Below are 14,397 nucleotides of genomic sequence, written 5' to 3'. Positions count from 1 at the left end.
TAGGTAAACAGTAAAATTAAATACAGACATGGACAAGAACATGAAACACCACAGAGACGACACAAGAACCACAGGACGGGACATTCGAAGCCCTCAGTCATCAGTCAAGAACCAGATCATCTTAGCAATTTCGGCTGATTAATCTTGAGATTGCTCCGATATGGCCAGCCCGCCAAGGGAAATCTAAGCCAAGCGCATTAGATCCCCTGGAAGAAAGCTTCGAATGTATACAACGAAAGGACGGAAAACGATCGAAGTACACAAACAAAAATACAGAATACGTGACACCAATAAGAATACAAAAACGTAAAAACAATAACGGTAAAAATAAAAAATAAACAACAAAACAAAACCAGGACGTAGGACAAGGGTCTTTCGACAGGACGATTTGAGTAGGGGCTGGCTTGTGAAGTTGTGCCTAAAGGCCACGGGGAGACGAACAAATCCGTGTTGCTTCTGAGGCTGCTGAAAACGAAAAGAGCGCTCAACAGCGGCTAGCTGTCACGTGAGAACAAAAGACAGGAGAAAGGGACATATATATATATATATATATATTTATATTTAAGGAAAATGGACAACATCCGGCAGGATATATAATGGTCAGCAGTGTACCAATTTCTTCAAGAGGTTTATGATAACATATAAATATGTATGTTTGTATGTATATATGTATGTATATATGTATGTATGTGTGTGTATGTATGAATGTATGTATGTATGTATGTATGTATGTATGTATGTATGTATGTATGTATGTATGTATGGGGTTGTCTACTCCTTATGCAGAGTTTGACCACCTCTTGATGTCTGATGTGACTTTTTAAACCTGACAATGTATTAAAAAGATACCCACACGCTTTACATATCTGATTTGGACCACACCAAGAGCTGCAGTTACGCTCTGATCTCTGTGTATCTTAAAGTGTCTTGAGGCCTCTGTTAGAATTGCAGACCTTATGGCATACACGGCATTGAAAGGTGTGCGGCTAAACAGACAGAATAGTTGGTGGAGCTGCGCAGAATCGTTGGCACGCCGGGCGAAATGCTTAGCTGTATTTCGTCTGCCGGTACATTGGGTTCAAATTCCGCCGAGGTCGACTTTGCCTTTCATTCTTTCGGGGTCGATTAAATAAGTGCCAGTTGTGTACTAGGGTCGATGTAATCGGTTTAATCCCTTTGTCTGTCCTTGTTTGTCCCCAATATGTTTAGCTCCTTGTGGGCAATAAAGACACACACACACATATATATATATATATATATATATATATATAATATATATATATATATATATATATATTGTGTGTGTGTGTGAGGATGTATACATTATATTATTATTCCCATGTATATAAATGTTCACACATATTTACACATTTTGATACATACATACATAATCGTGGCTGCAGGAGCGGCTTGATGTCTGTTTTTTATCTTAAAACCTTTTTTTTTTTATTATCATCATCATCATTATTATTATTATTATTATTATTATTGAGTGAGAGAGCAGTGCACGTCATCAAACTGACACTGGGGTTAAATATACGAAGCCCAGTATACCCATCATGACTACCCCTCAGATAAGGGTACACCAGGCACATGCATCACAACCATATGTGCGCGACATGGTGATCTCATACTAAGATAAACAGCGCATGACCTTGCAGGTGGGGCTCAGTTAGAATTTTATTCTGGTCGAGTAACCCATCCCACTCAAATGGTACCTGAATAAGGGCTGTTTAAGGATGTTGAACAAAACACCCATATTTCCAGAGGTGAATTATTCAAACCCCAAATTTTACTATTTCCATTTCTATGAATAAATACCCTGAGGCTTTTACTATGATTTTCATTCGTGAAATTGAAAGATAATTTCATTTCCATGGTATTCATTATAACCAACTGTTATTAGAGCTGTTTCTGTTGAAGTGGTAATTTAACTGTAAGGCTGTGGTATGAGGAAATTGTAAATGGTTTCGGTAGGGTGGGGTGGGTAAATGTGCTAGAAATATATAATATATTAATGTATATGGGCGTATCAGAGTAGAGTGATTAAGAAATTTGCTTCGTAATCGCATGGTCTTGATTTCGATTCCACTGCGTGACAACTTGAGCAGTTGTTTGTTCGTATAGCCTCGGTGATTGAGATTTGCGTATACTCTTTTACTCTTTTACTTGTTTCAGTCATTTGACTGCGGCCATGCTGGAGCACCGCCTTTAGTCGAGCAAATCGACCCCGGGACTTATTCTTTGTAAGCCCAGTACTTATTCGATCGGTCCCTTTTGCCGAACCGCTAAGTTACGGGGACGTAAACACACCAGCATCGGTTGTCAAGCAATGTCGGGGGGACAAACACGGACACACAAACACACACACATATATATACATATACACGACAGGCTTCTTTCAGTTTCCGTCTAACAAATCCACTCACAAGGCTTTGGTCGGCCTGAGGCTATAGTAGAAGACACTTGCCCAAAGTGCCACGCAGTGGGTCTGAACCCGGAACTATGTGGTTGGTAAGCAAGCTACTTACCACTCAGCCACTCCTGCACCTACGTAGGTTATGTCAAAATTCATCAGGCAGATTGTACCAGTGCTGATTCTCTCTGAGTATGATGTTAAGATTACGCCTGTTCAGTCACTAACACCCTAAATAAATAATCTCCAGGTTCTTTTTGATCCAAGTAAATACTCAACGTGAAACCGACTAAAATCCATTTCTACATACTGAAATATTGTGAGTAATGTTAATGACAGAAACGCTAGAATACCCGACAAACTATTTTATCAGTATTTAGTTACCTTCTCATCATAGGTTTAAATGTCGTCTGAGTCGACTTTACTCTCAGTTTTCTTCGATGACGATCGATAGAATAAGCTACTCCCAAGAACTGGGGTCAATTTAATCCCTAGATTTAGTCTTTCCGGGTTGATGAAATAAGTACTAGACAAAGTCCTAAAGTCAAAATAATTTGCTAAAAATGTCCCCATCACCTTCACGGTCCAATGACTTCAGTAAGTGAAGGGATAAAGGGGTGGTGTGCTGTTATTTATACCATGTTATTAAAATAGTATTTTAACAAAACGGTGTGGGTGGCTGGGTCAATCGGACAACTGGACAGCTATGTCAACAAGAAAGCTTACTGCCAAATGCTCAGTCCATATAATTGTAAGAAGGTGCCTCGGTTGTCGCAATAGAACAACAATATTGTAAAATTGCAGAGATTTTCTTAAAATCATTGTAATTAAGCTCCATTCTTCTTTTGCATTAGCGTCGTGACAGAATCACAAACAATGGAAGCTGAGACCAAAAGTTAATCTTTATATATAAAAGTCAAGTTGTGTGTCTGTCTCCTACGATTTAGATTCCTAACTACTCCCACATTTTGCGGTGCAGTGTAACCAAAACCGGGTATCTTATAGTCGTGATTCATATCGAGCCCTTCTGGGTATTAGCGCGCGTCTACGATGAGTCTACGATTTTTAAAATAATCTACTATCATTTTTTTCCATTTTAATGCATTTTTTTCGCTATTATATAAGGGAAGTAACTCTCTAAAAGTGTCTACAATGAGTTAACGATTTTTAAAAACATTTACCATCATTTCTTTTGCATTTTTAATGTATTTCTTTGCTATTTTTTGGCTATAACTCTCTAAAAATGCTTATATAGTTATTTCCCTTACAAACCCGAGCAACGCCGGGCGATACTGCAAGTAAATTATAATGGTCGTGACGGCTCGTTCTCTGTAAGTGGCCTTGCACAATGCTTACGATAAAAGTAATTCTGAGATAAGCCACGATGTCTGACTGTAATTAAGCACCATTCCTCTTTTGCGTTAAACGTCGTGACAGAATCACAGACAATAAGATCGTTGGAAGCTGAGACCAAAAGTTAATAAAGGATAATGGTCGTGACGGCTCGTTCTCTGTAAGCCACTCTGCACAATGTTTACGATAAAGACAATTCTGTGGTAGGCCACGATGTCTGACGGTGAAGTGGCTTACCACCGTTTGTAAACTTAAAGGAGTGTTTCATTCAATGAAATTAATTGTAAAGAAAAACAGGCAAATTAACAATGCTTTAAGAAGTATCAAATACTAAAAATAGAAGTAAAATGATAACTCGTTAACAATCTTATTCTCTTCGGTCTTACGTTTTGTACGGTTAAAAAGCTGTCGTATATATATATATATATACATACATGCATACATATGCATATACATACATACACATACATAGTTGTCGGTAATAGAATTACAACGGAATTGCTGTAAATAAACTTATTTATTTAGTAAAAGATTTGATTTTCCTTTTATCAGAAGAGACAAATATATTTTTACTGCCATAAAATCTTCTTAGCATACATTTTATGTCGTTCGGGAATCGGTTCGATTATTTTCGAAATTTAATAGTGTCTATCATTTTAAACAATTCTTTCCCAAATTATTGTAACAGTATATCCTGAGGGAGATATTTATTATTTATTAATCTAAACTTTTTAATTTTTATTTTTATTTTAACAATCTGCATCAATATTATCTTTGAAAAAATGTAAAAGACAGAACTCCCATCCCAACCTTTTAAATACGATACTCTGTGGTTGCACGAAACTAAACTAGAAAAAATATTACATACAAAAATACGAAATTTTATAAACAATAGAACTCAATATTCCAAAGACTTTCATTCATTTTGGAACCACCTAAATTTCAAGTAAAAGGTAGGACTCCCATCCTAACGTTTTCAATACGATATTTTGTGGTTGCACGAAACTAAACTGGAAAAAAATTACAGCTAAAAAATATTACATACGAAATTTTATGAACAATAGAACTCGATATTCCAAAGATTTTCATTCATTTTGGAACCACCTAAGTTCCACGTACACAAGTGTATCGATATACATATGGTGTCTTAATTCTTAATCTTTGACATAAAGTAGAAATTAATCCATGCAAACAACCCGTGTAGTTAGTCCAACAAACTATATTATGCACATCCGAAGCATATCAAATAGTTTCTAGCACAGAAAGTATAAAACGCTTTCTCTTTTCAGACTTTTGTAAAGTAATTTTCTTCTCTTTTGTTGACTGTACAAGATATTGAACTATTCCTTGATTATTCAGATCACTTTTGTACGAGGAATAATATAAGTTCCCGGTTGAATTCCAGAACTTTATAATTATGCTAAGACTTTATTTCCCTTCACATATTGACAATTACAATCCCCAAAGAAATAATCTATATTTTTTTTTATATATTCTTATCCACGCTCTTTCAGTATATTTTATTTCAACATCTGTATTGAAAAAGAAAAGCGGATTAAAGATTTTGTAAAATTTAAAATTACATTTATACATTTAATGTCTTTTATTCTTTAAAACCCTCCGAAGTATCTCTCCCATTTTAAAGTCTTTTTTTTTTCTCTTTTTTACTATAGCACAAAACTTACATTTTATTCATTTTGAAATTTAGGTGGTTCCAAATATTCAATATATTGTGATAATTATCGGATCTTTTCGGTTTGAACGGCAGTTTTTAACATAATTTCTAGGTAACTAAAAAATTTTAAACTTCGTATACTGGTAGAATGTGTTTATAAAACATCTTTTTCTCTTGGCTTTACTAAGAAAATTCTATAGTTTGTAAGATATTTGTTGTTTTTTCTTCAATTTCTGCAATTTCACCCAATCAATGACGTCTATTGAGGTAAAAAAACATTCTGTGCCGTATGAATATTTCCCTAGTTTAAGAAACAGATTGGGTTTATTTACATTTCTGAAGAAAAAAACGATACCCTTTCCCCCACCCCTAACCCTAACCCTAAAACAGATTGAAATGCAATAGATCGATACTAGGGTCATAATTATGGGTGACAATTTCATATGACACCACTAGAAAAAACTGCCTTTCAAACCGAAAAGATCCTAATTATCTATTACTATTCTTGAGAGAGAGGTTAAAATGTGATATTCTTGATGGTGTTCAACTTCATTTTTTTTAACAATGGTAAAATTGCTAACAACTTAATATCAATGTCGTCTCAAATGTAAACATAAAAACGATTGAATGCCAGTTTTACTATGCACAATTTTGTATTATTTGAAAACATTTTTACTAAAATTAACTTTATTTCAAACGCAAAAAAAATCTCCCCAAATCATATCTTATCATCTGAAAATAAAGAAATATTCAACTATGTAGTCCTAAACCAGTGATGGCGAAACTTTTTTTTCCAGAACATTAAATTCTCATTTCTTAACTAAACTTGTTGTTGAAGTGTTACACGTATTTGACTTAAGTTTTACATAAATTCCTAATCTGGATGCGGCATATACATTTACCCATTATTTAAATATAAGTCATGCACTTCAGTCGAGAAAAGATTAAGGTGTATGGCGAAAACAAAATGTGGCCATTTTGAATTGTAAGTATATGTAAAATATAGGCGAAAAGCCAGAAATTTCAGGGGAAGAAGTAAGTCAATTACATCGACTCTAGTGATCAACTGGTACGCATTTCATCGACCGCTAAAGGATCGCAGACAAAGTCGACCTCGGCGAAATTTGAACTTAGAACGTCAAAAAGGACAAAATGCCGCCATGCATTTTGCTCGACGTCCTAACGATTCTGTGGACTCATCGCTGTATATATATATATATATATATACATATATATATATAATATATATAATATATATATTATATATATATATATATACTAATATATATATATATATATATATATAATATATATATATATATATATACATATACATATACATGTGTGTGTGTGTAAAATATTGTCAATAAATATGACAATCATCCTGTAAACTTTTATTCTATGATAAAGTAAACGAGTGGCTGTGTGGTAAGTAGCTTGCTTACCAACCACATGGTTTCGGGTTCATTCCAACTGCGTGGCACCTTGGTCAAGTGTCTTCTACTATAGCCTCAGGCCGACCAAAGCCTTGTGAGTGGATTTAGTAGACGGAAACTGAAAGAAGCCCGTCGTGTATATGTATATGCATATATGTATGTGTGTGTATATGTTTGTGTGTCTGTTTGTCCCCCAACATCGCTTGACAACCGATGGTGGTGTGTTTACGTCCCCGTAACTTAGCGGTTCAGCAAAAGAGACTGATAGAATAAGTACTAGGCTTACAAAGAATAAGTCCTGGGTTCGATTTGCTCGACTACAGGCGGGGCTCTAGCATGGCCGCAGTCAAATGACTGAAACAAGTAAGAGAGTAAAGAGTAATATATGATGCACCCGATAGATGAGTTTTTATAACATAATGTTACAAGAAGAGGTTTTTTTTTTTCAAAATCGCTCGCATGCCACTCCTGCAGCGAGTTCATAGACTCGCCATCGCTGTTTCATGTATATAGACAGGCTGGCAACGGCTAGAATGTCTTTGATCATAGGTCGATTAGTGCTAAATTAGAACTAAATAACATCATCATCATCGAAACTTCTATATATATTAAAAGAAAAAAACTTGTACGAAAACAACGTTATTCTGGAATATGGAAGCACTCCGTCGGTTACGACGACGAGGGTTCCGGTTGATCCGATCAACGGAACAGCCTGCTCGTGAAATTAACGTGTAAGTGGCTGAACACTCCACAGACACGTGTGCCCTTAACGTAGTTCTCGGGGATATTCAGCGTGACACAGAGAGTGACAAGGCCGGCCCCTTGAAATACAGGTACAACAGTAACAGGAAGTAAGAGTGAGAGAAAGTTGTGGTGAAAGAGTACAGCAGGGATCACCACCATCCCCTGCCGGAGCCTCGTGGAGCTTTAGGTGTTTTCGCTCAATAAACACTCACAACGCCCGGTCTGAGAATCGAAACCCCGATCCTATGACCGCGAGTCCGCTGCCCTAACCACTGGGCCATTGCGACTCCATTCTGGAATATATTGCAATCTTGAAGCATTGATTAACATACACTTTGGTTTTTATAGATAAGACAAAAAAAGAAGTTAGACAAGTAATGGGTCTGTTATTACTCTGAGTCTTCTCAAAAGTGTTGTGATCGATTTGATAGTTTCGATTCCTGCAAATTTAAATCTGTATGAAGTCGATTGCCTTTGACATTAGTTCTACGCAATCACACCAGCGTCAGACTAAACAAGAACAATATTATCGGGACTTCAGTAAAATGTTTTATCGATCAGGGCTGGCAGGCTTGGCTGATCTACTTTGGATGACAAGAGAAACGGAGCGGAAAGACAATGTTGGAGTTGGATGCAACTTAATAGTGTCCTTCCTTCTCGAGCCATGCCTGGCTTATAAGGGCCGGTTTCCCGGTTTCCTTGGCGTATAGGTTCCCCACCTGGACGGGACGCCGGTCCGTCGCAGGTAAGCTGCAAGATGCAGGAGGAAAGAGGGATAGAAAGAATCAGCAGAAGTTCGCCATTACCTTCTGTTGGAGCCGCGTGGAGCTTAGGTGTTTCGCTCATAAACACACACATCGCCCGGTCTGAGATTCGAACCCACAATCCCTCGACCGCGAGTCCACTTCTCTAACCACTAGGTTATTTATGCCTCCACTCATAAATAAATAAATGCGCCCTTTTCAAGCCTAGCCAGGCTCATGGGCCCGGTTTTCCAGTTTCTAACACCCTAACTATTTTTATGACTTGGTCATTTTTATGACTTGGTCAATGAAGGAAGAGCAATGCCCCTATACCTTTTCAAAACCTTCGAGACAGTTGGGAGGGAGAGAGGTAGCTATTCTCATATCAGGGCCTTGATTTGAATGCTTACAACAGTGTAAACTCCACTAAAGACATTCATAAGACAAATAGTGATCTTATGCCAAGCGACAAAAAAACAAGGATAATATCTCTGGCAGGCTTCCATACAGTTTCCATCAACTAAATTTTACCGGCAAGGCTTTAATATGTCGAGGTTATGAGAGAAGACACTTGGGTCTGAAGCCGAAACTATGGTGTTTGTAAAGTAAATATTTACTATTGTTGTTTAATTTTTATAGTTAAGCTTTCTTCGGTATGAATTTACTGTGAGTTATTTTTTTTTATTATTTTTGAAATCCATTGCGTGTCATAAGCTCATCTTCACTGTCCTAGATATAACTCTAACCCTAACCTGAACTAAGCAACAACATCGAAAAATTTCCAAAGAAAAAAAATAAACTTTTTTAAAATGTTCAACAGTTTGTATAAATTAGTGGTCCCCAAACTTTTTAGAGTCGCGGCCCACTATTTATCACACCAGTTTATGACGACCCACTTAACTCTACTGAGTAAAAACATTAATGAAATTAACAAATTTATTTCAGATTACATCTTCAGTGAGGCCTGTGAGAAGGATGAGCCTGTTTCTTGCTACGCTCAATAATACAATTAACATCAGGTTCAATGCGTGATAGTTTCAGGCGTACTGCTTGATAAAACAACAAGTCTGGTATTGAAAACATAAGTCTTGAACTATCTCGATAGACAGCAGTTCATCAAAGCTAATGCGTAATTTTATAACTTTTTGCGACCCACTAAGATTCCGTTCGCGACCCATCTGTGGGTCGCGACTCATAGCTTGGTATAAATTATATAAAATGATGCCAGCAGTATCAACGAAATCGCTCTCAAATAACTCTCTCTCTTTTACTCTTTTACTTGTTTCAGTCATTTGACTGCGGCCATGCTGGAGCACCGCCTTTAATCGAGCAACTCGACCCCGGGACTTATTCTTTTTTTGTAAGCCCAGTACTTATTCTATCGGTCTCTTTTGCCGAACTGGTATAAATAATATAAAACTATGGAGAGCTGCAATATATTGCAACTTTAACGCATAAATAAGGAAAAGACACGTTAGATAATGTAGATAATGCAAGCGCTACTATCATGACTACAATGATTTTGATCATAGGTTTTCTCAATAATATCTGACCTATGACTGAAAACTAACAATAACAATATTTAAAGTGTATAAGGTGAATAAGAACAAACGAAATCTCTATCTCTGTATCACATGGTACCAGAAACAAATCTTTTCAGTTAATTAAATAAAATCAGTAGCAGTTTTTGACTGAATATTTGATGTCGTCAACAAAATTGAATAAATAATTAGTTGATGAAATAGATAATACATAATATTCACAAGAGAAACACTACATTACACATCTGGCAAAAGCAGTTTATCAGGGAAGAAAATCAAATTAAAATCAAGAATATTACATATATGTACGTATATGTAGACGTGTATATAGATATACATATACAGATATATATATATATATATATATATATATATATATTATATAATATATAATATATGTATATATATATATATATATATAATATATTATTATATATTATATATATATATATGTATATTATATATATATATATTATAATATATATTATATATTATGTACATATGTATATTTATATATATATATATGTTCATATGCATATGGATATATGTATTATATATATATATAGTACATATGTATATTATTTATATATATATTATAATATATATGTGTGTGTGTTCATATGTATATGGATATATATTATATATGTACATAGTATATTTATATATATATATATATATATATATGTTCATATGTATATGGATATATGTATATATATATATATATATGTATATATATATGTACATATGTATATTTATTATAATATATATATATATATTATATATGTTCATATGTATATGGATATATATATATATGTACATATAAAGGGTGAAATTAATTAATTTGAATAATTATCAATTACACCAAGTAGATTTCGGCATGTAAAAGCCCCATTCGAGGAAAATTTAAGTAATACTAAGTAATTAAGGGTTTAGCAACGAATTGCCTCACCAACACCGAATTTAGAAATAGCAGTCAAAGAGATATAGCTATTCCTTCTACTAAAAGGGGGATCTCAGTAAAAACACAGCACTTAAGGCAAACACAGACAGGTAAGAAGAAAAGAAGAATGAAATGACGGCAATCTATCATACAAATTTAAGTTACCTACGGACGTACGTTTCGAAATCAAGTTTTAGGAAAGCATAAGAATTAGAAAATTCTACGTTACCCAAACTTCTTTTCTCATCGGCGCAGGATACTACAATTATGAATAATTGTATATTAAATTTTGAGATACTAGAAGGCATTATCTCAACTCAGTGTCAGAGCGAGCCAAAGCATGACCAGTACCACGAAATTCAAAGTGTGAATGAAAGTTTGTGTCACCAGCCCCCTTCCACCCGCGTGTAGCCAAGACAAAATGCTGCGGTCATTTACTGGGATAAAATATGGTTATCAGTAACAATAAAGGGTGAAATTAATTAATTTGGAATAATTATCAATTACACCAAGTAGATTTCGGCATGTAAAAGCCCCATTCGAGGAAAATTTAAGTAATACTAAGTAATTAAGGGTTTAGCAACGAATTGCCTCACAACACCACCGAATTTAGAAATAGCAGTCAAAGAGATTGCTGTATTTTTACTGAGATCCCCCTTTTAGTAGAAGGAATAGCTATATCTCTTTGACTGCTATTTCTAAATTCGGTGTGTTGGTGAGGCAATTCGTTGCTAAACCCTTAATTACTTAGTATATATGTACATATGTATATTTATATATATATTATATATATATATATATATATATATATATATATATATATATATATGTTATATGTATATGGATATATATATATATGTTTATATGTATATGGATATATATATATATATATATATATATATATATAATATAAATTATGTACATATGTATTAAGTTACGTTTTGCAGAACCTTGTAAAATTAACATATTTCATTGATATATCTTTGTCTTTTGGCAATATTTTCGTCAATACAAATCTAATAAAGCGATAACAAAAATAACGTATTGTCTATCATCTATTGCACCTGAACTTTTCTTAACTGAAAATTGTGAACTATTTTTCACGTATCTGATTGAACTAGTAGTTAAATTTGTACGAGTATTTTAATTGGCGATAAGTTTTGATCGGTAACAATTGGGTCTCACAACACATGACACCGTTTCGATTTTCAGATGGAGTCAGTTGCTTACACTTACGTTTTGTACATGTGTACTTGAGTGTCGCCTTTTTATATAATTTAAGCAAAAGGAGAAGCAACGCCCATAATCTTTGTAGTCGTACCGATATAGTTGAACAGCTTAGTGTCAACTACTGCAATAAAATTCTAGGCAGAGGCGACTTATCCACCAAGCTGTTGGTCAGAATTTGCAGTACTGATGAGTCCTTGTCAATGAAGCAAATTTTCTTTTCCATTGTATAAGTGGTACATTACTGTTCCAAATGTAAGGACAATACCCCATTAAGGGTCTTACAGCTGGAAGTAAACCAAAGAGTAACTGTAAACCAAACTTTCTATGAATTAAATATTACTTGTAATATCATCATGCTCTGGGGAATAATTTTTATAAGGATTGTGCAAAGATGCTAGAAATCCGCTTGGCAAAAAAAAAAAATAACAGATGAACCATCTGCAAGTTGAAAAGAAAGCTGCACAGAGCATGAAAGTATCTCTTCTTTTCTTTTCAGATGCTTATTCTGTGGGAATTTTGTTAGTATGAAATACCATCCAGATGGTAGAAGCGAGGTAGATAAATTTCTCTAGATGTGGTAGGATGTATGAATGCAGCATTATTTGCCAAGCTGACTGATGCGAGAAAGGAAAAGTAGATGAAACCGAAAAATCCCGACAAAATACGGAATAGCTCGGAAATCACTGAAGTTGACTGTGATCACTCAGCAGATCAATAACCTACAGAAACCATTTGTTTCGATATTCTTTATCATATTTCACTGACCAGTCGGGATATTAAATACTAGTTTTTGTTGGTTTTCTTCGTATTAACTGTCAAACCTTAACGTAAAGCTTCGACAGAAAGTGCCTTTCTAAGAATGTGAGTTGTTCCAAGGAACGATTTTTTGGAGTACTCAGATATCTGTTTTAATGCCCACCCGTTCCAGAGAGTATAATAGTTTCGTAAAAATTGAACTAAACGCTCCGATAACTGGTACTACTTTCACTTTTGCTGCTGAGCATCCTCTTGTTCTTTACAGCTCTACTTAAAAGTCATATTTAATGATAAATGATCTAGGGTGTTCAGAGGTTCTGTCTGTCTGGATGTCAAAATCCCACAGTACTTTTGGTTTACCAGGTTCATTTAGAGCCATTTCTGGTTCATGGTTGTACCACATGCCATAGTTTTTTTACAAAGTAACCAGCGTAAACAGACAGATTTTATCATGAACTTCGCTTTCTGAGTTAAGATTTTACAGCCTGCTATATGTTTTTCCACTCGCTGATCAGTTAGGTAGTACAATGTTTGTTGAAGCGCAGGAATACATATGTTTGTTCACTGAACTAATGTCTCGAGCTTGGTCTTGACCAACCAAGAAACTCTCAGTTTTTCTCTTTAAATCTCCACTTCAGAGCCAATCTTATGAGCCGTGATTTCTCACAATTTTGTTGTTTCTATGGAACTGTCCATGTAACTACATTTCTTCTAGTGTTACATTTCTTTCACAAATTATCCTGCTTTGGTAAGCTTACTTCCTTTCAAGTCCAACGGAATAATAAGTCCATTTCAGCCTGTTTAAGTAGTTCATTCCTTTCAATGTAGTGGTTCACTAATCTTTGTGTTTGTTATTTACTCAACTAGAAATGCTAATACGTCCTCTTTCTGGCAACTCTTGTTTCATGTATATATTTCTGACATTTGCCTATTTAATTTTTTTGTCCAATCTTCTATTTCAGTACTATAACGCACTATTTTTTAGTAAACGAAGAAGGCAATTTTCGCATTAACTCCAATATAATATCGGTCCCAGATGAGGCTGTGTGGTTAAAAAGCCTGCCTTGTAATCACATAATTTCGGGTTCGATCGTAATTCTCATCTCTGTGCAAACATCGTCTGCCATAATTTTGGGTATTAAAGTGTTTTTGAGAACTTTCGTAGATGGAAATTTTGTGGTAAGTCGTTGAAGAAACCGTTTCTGTTGTGCGGTAGACATACCCGTCGCTCGTTATCACACCACCATCTGGCCCCTGAGGGCCTTTAGCAGAGTTCATTATCTTGCAAATATTAGAGTCAGGTCCTTCCTTAAGTCACGGAGGTTCTGAAAGTGTTATGAGCGCTGACTTCTCTCCTCTGGCTAAGCCAGTAAAATATGAAGTCTCTCCAAGAATTGAACTGAGAAAGAAAAGCAAACGGAAATAGACGGTTTAAAGCCCTGCGCTTCTACCTATCCACCGACATTTTTTGCTTTGGGTTTGTTTGTTTTGGGTTTTTTTATTGTTGTTTTGTCTTTTTTTCATTTTAGTCGAAATTCATGAAACGTTATTAATGTTTATGGG

At 35.0% G+C, this 14,397-nt stretch overlaps 1 protein-coding gene across 3 annotated transcripts in view; it reads left to right on the top strand.

The window, feature by feature from the left end:
• The window catches only part of LOC115209944 (tetraspanin-18-like), a 142,342-nt gene that overhangs the window by 103,500 nt on the left and 24,445 nt on the right, over positions 1-14,397 (top strand). The gene's annotated exons all lie outside the window — the stretch shown is intronic.

This window comes from Octopus sinensis, linkage group LG3 (genome assembly GCF_006345805.1).
Source record: "Octopus sinensis linkage group LG3, ASM634580v1, whole genome shotgun sequence".
Taxonomy (NCBI): Eukaryota; Metazoa; Mollusca; class Cephalopoda; order Octopoda; family Octopodidae; genus Octopus; species Octopus sinensis.
The sequence above is the reverse complement of the archived record's forward strand: the minus strand, read 5'-3'. Positions and strand labels throughout refer to the sequence as shown.